We start from the raw sequence: 12,577 nt of genomic DNA, 5'->3' as shown, positions 1-12,577 counted from the left end.
TCCTTCTTTGAAACTGGTTTCGGACACAAAGAAGGTACAACTATCTCCTGGTTAATATTCTTGTTGGAAACAACCTTTGGAAGAAAACCAGGCTTAGTACGCAAAACAACCTTATCTGAATGGAACACCAGATAGGGCGGAGTACACTGCAGAGCAGATAACTCTGAAACTCTTCTAGCAGAAGAAATAGCAACCAAAAACAAAACTTTCCAAGATAATAACTTAATATCTATGGAATGTAGAGGTTCAAACGGAACCCCTTGAAGAACTGAAAGAACTAGATTTAGACTCCAGGGAGGAGTCAAAGGTCTGTAAACAGGCTTGATCCTGACCAGAGCCTGAACAAATGCTTGAACATCTGGCACAGCTGCCAGTCGTTTGTGTAGTAAGACAGATAAAGCAGAAATCTGTCCCTTTAGCGAACTTGCAGATAATCCTTTATCCAAACCTTCCTGCAGAAAGGAAAGAATCTTAGGAATTTTTATCTTATTCCATGGGAATCCCTTGGATTCACACCAACAGATATATCTTTTCCATATTTTATGGTAAATCTTTCTAGTTACCGGTTTTCTGGCCTGAACCAGAGTATCTATCACAGAATCTGAAAACCCACGCTTTGATAGAATCAAGCGTTCAATCTCCAAGCCGTCAGCTGGAGGGAGATCAGATTTGGATGTTCGAATGGACCCTGAACAAGAAGGTCCTGTCTCAAAGGTAGCTTCCATGGTGGAACCGATGACATAGTCACCAGGTCTGCATACCAAGTCCTGCGTGGCCACGCAGGAGCTATCAAGATCACCGAGGCCCTCTCCTGTTTGATCCTGGCTACCAGCCTGGGAATGAGAGGAAACGGTGGGAACACATAAGCTAGGTTGAAAGTCCAAGGCGCCACTAGTGCATCCACTAGAGTCGCCTTGGGATCCCTGGATCTGGACCCGTAACAAGGAACCTTGAAGTTCTGATGAGACGCCATCAGATCCATGTCTGGAATGCCCCATAATTGAGTCAACTGGGCAAAGATCTCCGGGTGGAGTTCCCACTCCCCCGGATGGAAAGTCTGACGACTCAGATAATCCGCTTCCCAGTTTTCCACACCTGGGATGTGGATCGCAGATAGATGGCAGGAGTGATCCTCCGCCCATTGTATTATTTTGGTCACTTCTTTCATCGCCAGGGAACTCCTTGTTCCCCCCTGATGATTGATATACGCAACCGTCGTTATGTTGTCTGATTGGAATCTTATGAATCTGGCCTTTGCAAGCTGAGGCCAAGCCCTGAGAGCATTGAATATCGCTCTTAATTCCAGAATGTTTATCGGGAGAAGAGACTCTTCCCGAGACCATAGTCCCTGAGCTTTCAGGGATTCCCAGACCGCGCCCCAGCCCACTAGACTGGCGTCGGTCGTGACAATGACCCACTCTGGTCTGCGGAAGCTCATTCCCTGGGATAGATGGTCCAGGGTCAGCCACCAACGGAGTGACTCTCTGGTCTTCTGATCTACTTGAATCACTGGAGACAAGTCTGTATAGTCCCCATTCCACTGTTTGAGCATGCACAGTTGTAATGGTCTTAGATGAATTCGTGCAAAAGGAACTATGTCCATTGCTGCAACCATCAACCCTACCACTTCCATGCAGTGAGCTATGGAAGGACGTGGAACAGAGTGAAGAACTTGACAAGCGCTTAGAAGTTTTGACTTTCTGACATCTGTCAGAAAAATCCTCATTTCTAAGGAATCTATTATTGTTCCCAAGAAGGGAACTCTTGTTGACGGAGACAGAGAACTCTTTTCTATGTTCACCTTCCATCCGTGAGATCTGAGAAAGGCCAGAACGATGTCTGTATGAGCCTTTGCATTTGAAAGGGACGACGCTTGTATTAGAATGTCGTCCAAGTACGGTACTACTGCAATGCCCCTTGGTCTTAGAACCGCTAGAAGGGACCCGAGTACCTTTGTGAAAATCCTTGGAGCAGTGGCCAACCCGAATGGGAGGGCCACAAACTGGTAATGTTTGTCCAGAAAGGCGAACCTTAAGAACTGATGATGTTCTTTGTGGATAGGAATATGTAGGTACGCATCCTTTAGATCCACGGTAGTCATAAATTGACCTTCCTGGATAGTGGGAAGAATCGTTCGAATGGTTTCCATTTTGAACGATGGTACCCTGAGAAATTTGTTTAGGATCTTTAAATCCAGAATTGGTCTGAAGGTTCCCTCTTTTTTGGGAACTACGAACAGATTTAAAATCCCATCCTTGTTCCGTCATTGGAACTGGGTGTATCACTCCCATCTTTAACAGGTCCTCTACACAATGTAAGAACGCCTGTCTCTTTATTTGGTTTGAGGATAAGTGAGACATGTGGAACCTTCCCCTTGGGGGTAGTTCCTTGAATTCCAGAAGATAACCTGAGAAACTATTTCTAGTGCCCAGGGATCCTGAACATCTCTTGCCCAAGCCTGAGCAAAGAGAGAGAGTCTGCCCCCTACTAGATCCGGTCCCGGTTCGGGGGCTACTCCTTCATGCTGTTTTGTTAGCAGCAGCAGGCTTCTTGGCCTGCTTACCCTTGTTCCAGCCTTGCATAGGTTTCCAGGCTGGTTTGGGCTGTGAGGCATTACCCTCTTGCTTAGCGGATGCGGAATTAGAGGTCGGTCCGTTCCTGAAACTGCGAAAGGAACGAAAATTAGACTTATTCTTGGCCTTGAAAGGCCTATCTTGTGGAAGGGCGTGGCCCTTTCCCCCAGTAATGTCTGAGATAATCTCTTTCAATTCTGGCCCAAAGAGAGTTTTGCCTTTGAAAGGGATGTTAAGCAATTTTGTCTTGGATGATACATCCGCTGACCAAGACTTTAGCCAAAGCGCTCTGCGCGCCACAATTGCAAACCCTGAATTTTTTGCCGCTAATCTAGCTAATTGCAAAGCGGCATCTAAAATAAAAGTGTTAGCCAACTTAAGTGCGTGAACTCTGTCCATAACCTCCTCATACGGAGTCTCTCTACTGAGCGACTTTTCTAGTTCCTCGAACCAGAACCACGCTGCTGTAGTGACAGGAACAATGCACGAAATGGGTTGTAGACGGTAACCTTGCTGTACAAAAATCTTTTTAAGCAAACCTTCCAATTTTTTATCCATAGGATCTTTAAAAGCACAACTATCCTCAATAGGGATAGTAGTGCGCTTGTTTAGAGTAGAAACTGCCCCCTCGACCTTAGGGACTGTCTGCCATAAGTCCTTTCTGGGGTCGACCATAGGAAATAATTTCTTAAATATAGGTGGGGGAACAAAAGGTATGCCGGGCTTCTCCCACTCCTTATTCACTATGTCCGCCACCCGCTTGGGTATAGGAAAAGCGTCGGGGTGCACCGGAACCTCTAGGAACTTGTCCATCTTGCATAATTTTTCTGGAATGACCAGGTTGTCACAATCATCCAGAGTAGATAACACCTCCTTAAGCAGTGCGCGGAGATGTTCTAATTTAAATTTAAATGTCACAACATCAGGTTCAGCTTGTTGAGAAATTTTTCCTGAATCTGAAATTTCCCCATCTGACTGAACCTCCCTCATGGCCACTTCAGATTGGTGTGAGGGTATGACAGAACAATTATCATCAGCGCCCTCCTGCTCTTCAGTGTTTAAAACAGAGCAATCGCGCTTCCTCTGATATGCAGGCATTTTGGATAAAATATTTGCTATGGAGTTATCCATTACAGCCGTCAATTGTTGCATGGTAATAAGCATTGGCGCGCTAGATGTACTAGGGGCCTCCTGCGTGGGCAAAACTGGTGTAGACACAGCAGGGGATGATGTAGTATCATGTCTACTCCCCTCATCTGAGGAATCATCTTGGGCAATTTCATTATCTGTGGCAGTACTGTCCTTACTTTGTTTGGACGCTATGGCACAATTATCACACAATTTTGAGTGGGGAGACACAATGGCTTTCACACATATAGAACATAGCTTATCCGAATGCACAGACATGTTAAACAGACTTAAACTTGTCAATAAAGCACAAAAAACGTTTTAAAACAAAACCGTTACTGTCTCTTTAAATTTTAAACAGAGCACACTTTATAACTGAATATGTGAAAAAGTATGAAGGAATTGTTCAAAATTTACCAAAATTTCACCACAGTGTCTTAAAGCCTTAATAGTATTGCATACCAATTTTCAGAGCTTTAACCCTTAAAATAACGGAACCGGAGCCGTTTATCAATTTAACCCCTATACAGTCCCAGCTACAGCCTTTGCTGTGACTTTACCAAGCCCAGAGGGGAATACGATACCAAATGACGCCTTCCAGACACTATTCCAACAACTTTCTGGTCCTCACACATGCATCTGCATGTCTTGCTCTCAAAAACAACTGCGCAGTAATGGCGCGAAAATGAGGCTTAGCCTACAACTGGAAGGCCCTCCCTGACTGGAAAAGGTGTCTAACACAGTGCCTGCCGTTAAAAAACGTTCCCCAAGTTTACAAGTGTGAATTATCAGCATAAACATGAATAAAATGTCCAAATAAAGCAATCGATTTAGCCCATAAAAGTGTCTACCAGTTTTATAGCCCATATTAAGCCTGTTATTATGTTTGAAACTAAGAAAAATGGCTTACCGGTCCCCATGAGGGGAAATGACAGCCTTCCAGCATTACACAGTCTTGTTAGAAATATGGCTAGTCATACCTTAAGCAGAAAAGTCTGCTAACTGTTTCCCCCAACTGAAGTTACTTCTCTCAACAGTCCTATGTGGAAACAGCAATCGATTTTAGTTACTGTCTGCTAAAATCATCTTCCTCTCACAAACAGAAATCTTCATACTTTTCTGTTTCAGAGTAAATAGTACATACCAGCACTATTTTAAAATAACAAACTCTTGATAGTAGAATAAAAAACTACAACTAAACACCACATACTCTTAACCATCTCCGTGGAGATGTTGCCTGTGCAACGGCAAAGAGAATGACTGGGGTGGGCGGAGCCTAGGAGGGACTATATGGCCAGCTTTTGCTGGGACTCTTTGCCATTTCCTGTTGGGGAAGAGATATTCCCACAAGTAAGGATGACGCCGTGGACCGGACACACCAATGTTGGAGAAAAGGTCAGTAGTTAAGAGCTTTCTGGGCTAACGCCGGTTCATAAAGCTCTTAACTACTGTACTCTAAAGTACACTAACACCCATAAACTACCTATGTACCCCTAAACCGAGGCCCCCCCACATCGCCGACACTCAAATACATTTTTTTAACCCCTAATCTGCCGCCCCTAACACCGCCGACCCCTATATTATATTTATTAACCCCTAACCTGCCCCCCACAACGTCGCAGCCAGCTACCTACAATAATTAAGCCCTAATCTGCCGACCGCAAAGAGCCGCCACCTACATTATAGCTATGTACCCCTAATCTGCTGCCCCTAACACCGCCGACCCCTATATTATATTTATTAACCCCTAATCTGCCCCCCTCAACGTCGCCTCCACCTGCCTACACTTATTAACCCCTAATCTGCCGAGCGGACTGCACCGCTACTATAATAAAGGTATTAACCCCTAATCCGCCTCACTAACCCTATAATAAATAGTATTAACCCCTAATCTGCCCTCCCTAACATCGCCGACACCTAACTTCAAACATTAACCCCTAATCTGCCGACTGGAGCTCACCGCTATTCTAATAAATGTATTAACCCCTAAAGCTAAGTCTAACCCTAACACTAACACCCCCCTAAATTAAATATAATTTAAATCTAACAAAATTAATTAACTCTTCTTAAATAAATTATTCCTATTTAAAGCTAAATACTTACCTGTAAAATAAACCCTAATATAGCTACAATATAAATTATATTTATATTATAGCTATTTTAGGATTAATATTTATTTTACAGGTAACTTTGTATTTATTTTAACCAGGTACAATAGCTATTAAATAGTTAAGAACTATTTAATAGCTAAAATAGTTAAAATAATTACAAATTTACCTGTAAAATAAATCCTAACCTAAGTTACAATTAAACCTAACACTACACTATCAATAAATAAATTAAATACAATTCCTACAAATAAATACAATGAAATAAACTAACTAAAGTACAAAAAAATAAAAAAGAACTAAGTTACAAAAAATAAAAAAATATTTACAAACATTAGAAATATATTACAACAATTTTAAACTAATTACACCTACTCTAAGCCCCTTAATAAAATAACAAAGCCCCCAAAAATAAAAAAATGCCCTACCCTATTCTAAATTACTAAAGTTCAAAGCTCTTTTACCTTACCAGCCCTGAACAGGGCCCTTTGCGGGGCATGCCCCAAGAAGTTCAGCTCTTTTGCCTGTAAAAAAAAACATACAATACCCCCCCCCCAAACATTACAACCCACCACCCACATACCCCTTATCTAACCCAAACCTCCCTTAAATAAACCTAACACTAAGCCCCTGAAGATCTCCCTACCTTGAGTCATCTTCACCCAGCCGAGCCAAATTCTTCATCCAAGCGGAGCAAGAAGAGGTCCTCCATCCGGTAGAAGTCTTCATCCAAGCGGGGCAGAAGAGGTCTTCCATCCGATTGAAGTCTTCATCCAACCGGAATCTTCTATCGTCATCCATCCGGAGCGGAGCGGCAGCATCCTGAAGACCTCCGACGCGAAACATCCATCCTGGCCGACGACTGAACGACGAATGACGGTTCCTTTAAATGACGTCATCCAAGATGGCGTCCCTCGAATTCCGATTGGCTGATAGGATTCTATCAGCCAATCGGAATTAAGGTAGGAATATTCTGATTGGCTGATGGAATCAGATTGAGCTCGCATTCTATTGGCTGATCGGAACAGCCAATAGAATGCGAGCTCAATCTGATTGGCTGATTGGATCAGCCAATCGGATTGAACTTGATTCTGATTGGCTGATTCCATCAGCCAATCAGAATATTCCTACCTTAATTCCGAATGGCTTGTAGAATCCTATCAGCCAATCGGAATTGTCATTTAAAGGAACCGTCATTCGTCGTTCAGTCGTCGGCCAGGATGGATGTTCCGCGTCGGAGGTCTTCAGGATGCTGCCGCTCCGGATGGATGACGATAGAAGATTCCGCTTGGATGAAGACTTCAATCGGATGGAAGACCTCTTCTGCCCCGCTTGGATGAAGACTTCTACCGGATGGAGGACCTCTTCTTGCTCCGCTTGGATGAAGAATTTGGCTCGGCTGGGTGAAGACGACTCAAGGTAGGGAGATCTTCAGGGGCTTAGTGTTAGGTTTATTTAAGGGGGGTTTGGGTTAGATTAGGGGTATGTGGGTGGTGGGTTGTAATGTTGGGGGGGGGTATTGTATGTTTTTTTTTACAGGCAAAAGAGCTGAACTTCTTGGGGCATGCCCCGCAAAGGGCCCTGTTCAGGGCTGGTAAGGTAAAAGAGCTTTGAACTTTAGTAATTTAGAATAGGGTAGGGCATTTTTTTATTTTGGGGGGCTTTGTTATTTTATTAGGGGGCTTAGAGTAGGTGTAATTAGTTTAAAATTGTTGTAATATATTTCTAATGTTTGTAAATATTTTTTTATTTTTTGTAACTTAGTTCTTTTTTATTTTTTGTACTTTAGTTAGTTTATTTCATTGTATTTATTTGTAGGAATTGTATTTAATTTATTTATTGATAGTGTAGTGTTAGGTTTAATTGTAACTTAGGTTAGGATTTATTTTACAGGTAAATTTGTAATTATTTTAACTATTTTAGCTATTAAATAGTTCTTAACTATTTAATAGCTATTGTACCTGGTTAAAATAAATACAAAGTTACCTGTAAAATAAATATTAATCCTAAAATAGCTATAATATAATTATAATTTATATTGTAGCTATATTAGGATTTATTTTACAGGTAAGTATTTAGCTTTAAATAGGAATAATTTATTTAATAAGAGTTAATTAATTTCGTTAGATTTAAATTATATTTAATTTAGGGGGGTGTTAGTGTTAGGGTTAGACTTAGCTTTAGGGGTTAATACATTTATTAGAATAGCGGTGAGCTCCAGTCGGCAGATTAGGGGTTAATGTTTGAAGTTAGGTGTCGGCGATGTTAGGGAGGGAAGATTAGGGGTTAATACTATTTATTATAGGGTTAGTGAGGCGGATTAGGGGTTAATAACTTTATTATAATAGAGGTGCGGTCCGTTCGGCAGATTAGGGGTTAATAAGTGTAGGCAGGTGGAGGCGACGTTGTGGGGGGCAGATTAGGGGTTAATAAATATAATATAGGGGTCGGCGGTGTTAGGGGCAGCAGATTAGGAGTACATAGGGATAATGTAAGTAGCGGCGGTTTACGGAGCGGCAGATTAATGGTTAATAATAATATGCAGGGGTCAGCGATAGCGGGGGCGGCAGATTAGGGGTTAATACGTGTAAGGTTAGGGGTGTTTAGACTCGGGGTACATGTTAGAGTGTTAGGTGCAGACGTAGGAAGTAATTCCCCATAGACAACAATGGGGCTGCGTTAGGAGCTGAACGCGGCTTTTTTGCAGGTGTTAGGTTTTTTTTCAGCTCAAACAGCCCCATTGTTGTCTATGGGGGAATCGTGCACAAGCACGTTTTTGAGGCTGGCCGCGTCCGTAAGCAACTCTGGTATCGAGAGTTGAAGTTGCGTTAAATATGCTCTACGCTCCTTTTTTGGAGCCTAACGCAGCCATTCTGTGGACTCTCAATACCAGAGTTATTTTAAAGGTGCGGCCAGAAAAAAGCCAGCGTTAGCTACGCGGGTCGTTACCGACAAAACTCTAAATCTAGCCGTATGTTAGTTGTAGAATCTCTCTAGAACAAACGGACATCCAAACAAGTAACGAAGATGCTGGATGCAGCAATTTTAACAGTTGACGCAGAGAAAGCATTTGACTTTATAAATTGGGACCACCTTTTATGTACGTTAGGGAAATTTTGGCTTCTATGGTAATTTCACCAAATATATCTCTCTAATTTATAATAACCCAATGTTTGCAATTAAAATTAACAGCTCTACCACGGAAATATTTAAATTGGATAGAGGGATGAGACAGGGGAGCCCTCTATCACCCCTGCTTTTCAATTTGTCAGTAGAACCGTTGGCAATATTAAGACAACATCTAATGGGTACTCAAGTGGGTGGTCAGAATTTTATTCTCTTCTTATATGCAGATGATCTTCTAATTTACCAAAGCAATCTGGGTGAGTTGTTGCCCAAGTTGCTATCGGATATACAGCTATTTGGTGCTATTTCTGGGTATAGAATTAATCTGGGGAAGTCTGAATTATTATGGCTAAATAAACCAGCGAAACTCATGATAAATCACCCATTTAACCCCTTAACGACCAACGACGTATGGGGTACGTCCTGCAAAAAAATGCAGTTAACGACCAAGGACGTACCCCGTACGTCGTTGGTCTTTGAAAGCAGTGGAAGCGATCCTGATCACTTCCAACTGCTTTCATGTTATAGCAGTGATGCCTCGATATTGAGGCATCCTGCTATAAAAATTTTTAGCCATCCGATGCAGAGAGAGCCACCCTGTGGCCCTCTCTGCATCGGCCATCGTTGGCCATGTTCGTTGGTGGGTGGGAGCTTACCCAGGGAGGCGGGTGGGCGGCCATCGGTGGGAAGGGGGGCGGGATCCAGTGCGGGAGCGGGTGTGCGCACGTGCTCGGGAGCGGGCGGGTGGGAACCCTACACTATGGAACAACTGTGTAGCACAAGGTGGTACTCGGTGGGAGTGAGGGTGGGCATATTAAAAATTTCAGCGATCTGGCAGGGGTTGGGGGTTGAGGGAAGGCAGCTACACTACAGAAAATAGTATTTTTAAAATAAAATAATAATAAAAAGCATATTTGATTTCAAACTGGGTACTGGCAGACAGCTGCCAGTACCCAATATGGCGCAATAAGGCAGAGAGAGGGGGGTTAGAGAGCTGTTTGGGGGGGGGGGATCAGGGAGGTTGGGGGCTAAGGGAGGATACTACAGAACAGAATTATTTAAAAAAAAAAAAAAAATCCCCAAAAAAACTTATTTTAGTACTGGCAGACTTACTGCCAGTACTTAAGATGGTGGGACAATTGTGGGGTGGGGGAGGGAAGAGAGCTGTTTGGGAGGGATCTGGGGGTGTGATGTGTCATGTGGGAGGTTGATACCTACACTAAAGCTAAAATTAACCCTGCAAGCTCCCTAAAAGCTCCCTAATTAACCCCTTCACTGCTGGGCATTATACACGTATGGTGCGCAGCGGCATTTAGCTGCCTTCTAATTACCAAAAAGCAAAGCCAAAGCCATATATGTCTGCTATTTCTGAACAAAGGGGATCCCAGAGAAGCTTTTACAACCATTTATGCCATAATTGCACAAGCTGTTTGTAAATAATTTTAGTGAGAAACCTAAAATTGGGAAAATTTTAAGTTTTATTTTTATTTGTTCGCATTTGGCGGTGAAATTGTAGCATGAAATATACCAAAATGGGCCTAGATCAATACTTTGGGTTGTCTACTACACTACACTAAAGCTAAAATTAAAACTACAAGCTCCCTACATGCTCCCTAATTAACCCCTTCACTGCTGGGCATAATACACGTGTGGTGCGCAGCGGCATTTAGCGGCCTTCTAAATACCAAAAAGCGATGCCAAAGCCATATATGTCTGCTATTTTTGAACAAAGGGGATCCCAGAGAACCATTTACAACCATGTATGCCATAATTGCACAAGTTGTTTGTAAATAATTTCAATGAGAAACCTAAAGTTTGTGAACACATTTGTGAAAAAGTGAACATTTTTTTTTATTTGATCGCATTTTGTAGTGAAATGGTGGCATGAAATATACCAAAATGGGCCTAGATCAATACTTTGGGATGTCTTCTAAAAAAAATATATACATGTCAAGGGATATTCAGGGATTACAGAAAGATATCAGTGTCCCAATGTAACTAGCGCTAATTTTGAAAAAAAGTGATTTGAAAATAGCAAAGTGCTACTTGTATTTATTGCCCTATAACTTGCATAAAAAGCAAAGAACATGTAAACATTGGGTATTTCTAAACTCAGGACAAAATTTAGAAACTATTTAGCATGGGTGTTTTTTGGTGGTTGTAGATGTGTAACAGATTTTGGGGGTCAAAGTTAGAAAAACTGTGTTTTTTTCCATTTTTTCCTCATATTTTATAATTTTTTTTATAGTAAATTATAAGATATGATGAAAATAATGGTATCTTTAGAAAGCCCATTTAATGGCGAGAAAAACAGTATATAATATGTGTGGGTACAGTAAATGAGTAAGAGGAAAATTACAGCTAAACACAAACACCGCAAAAATGTAAAAATAGCCTTGGTCCCAAACGGACAGAAAATGGAAAAGTGATGTGGTCCTTAAGGGGTTAAAGAGGTTAGTGAAATTAAATAATTGGGAATAATACTGACTAGGAACCCACAAGTGGTATGAATTACATTTTGTTAAATTTTTTAGAGAATGTAAAAAGCGTCATGCTTTTTAAAAACTATTTTATTTCCCAAATTATTATATCTATTGCAAAACATCCAGATTTTTTTTTAAGGAGATCAGATTTGACGAAGCTGGATTAGCTCTCCCTAATATAAAATATTATAACTTAGCGGCATTGTTAAAAGTTGCAATAGACTGGATTACGGGACAGGAATATATTGCATTTCTAGGATGCGAGACCAAATTGATAGCCCCCTATGATTTTAAAAGCTATTTTACACTGCCCCAAGACTAAACTTCCAAACAACATTGGCAACTATCTAGCTTTCAAAATATAGTCCTAGCTTGGCAAAAATATTGTATGTAAATAAATATTAATCCATTCTGTACCGAATTCTTAATCTTAGGAAACCCTAAGTTCTACCCACTGCATATGTCATTTTCAAACAGTAGGGGCCTAATATATATGAAACAATTATTAACACATTATTTGAGGGTTAACTCCTTCCAAAATATTGCAACTCAGTTCCAACTACACAAAAATGATTTCTTTGTCTACTTACAAATAAGACATCTCACTAATGAACTCAAGAGACAGTACAACTCAGAATGGTCAACAGGGGAATTAGGTAGTTAGATTAAACTATACCAAGCAGGGATCTACTCCATCTCCTGTATTTACACGCTAATCAACGCACAAATAGAAGAAATAAAAGTAAAGTGGCAGAGAGATTTCCCTAATATAAACAATACAAGGATACAGGAAAGCCTGAAACGTATTTAGAAATCCTGGGGTCCAACCAGTTGGCACGAATCCCACCTAAAACTAATAAACAGGAGTTACATAACAGCAAACTCCTTGAACAAATGGTATAAAGTAAATCAAGTTTGTCCTAAATGTAGCTCAGGGATAGCAGATTTGGCTCATTATTTTTGGTCTTGTCCCAAAGTACTACACTTATGGGCACAAATCAATTATTGGCTTAAGGAGATATTATTAATAGAAACAGAGATTCATGCACTCCAATTATTCTTTCTCGTTAATTATTCAGAACAATGTAGGAACAATGATTTAGTCAACACTATTATACTTATAACAAGTAATCTTATTCTCAAAAACTGGAAGTTTAGC

The sequence above is a fragment of the Bombina bombina genome, chromosome 11 (genome assembly GCF_027579735.1).
Source record: "Bombina bombina isolate aBomBom1 chromosome 11, aBomBom1.pri, whole genome shotgun sequence".
Classification (NCBI taxonomy): Eukaryota; Metazoa; Chordata; class Amphibia; order Anura; family Bombinatoridae; genus Bombina; species Bombina bombina.
Note: the sequence above shows the minus strand (reverse complement) of the source record.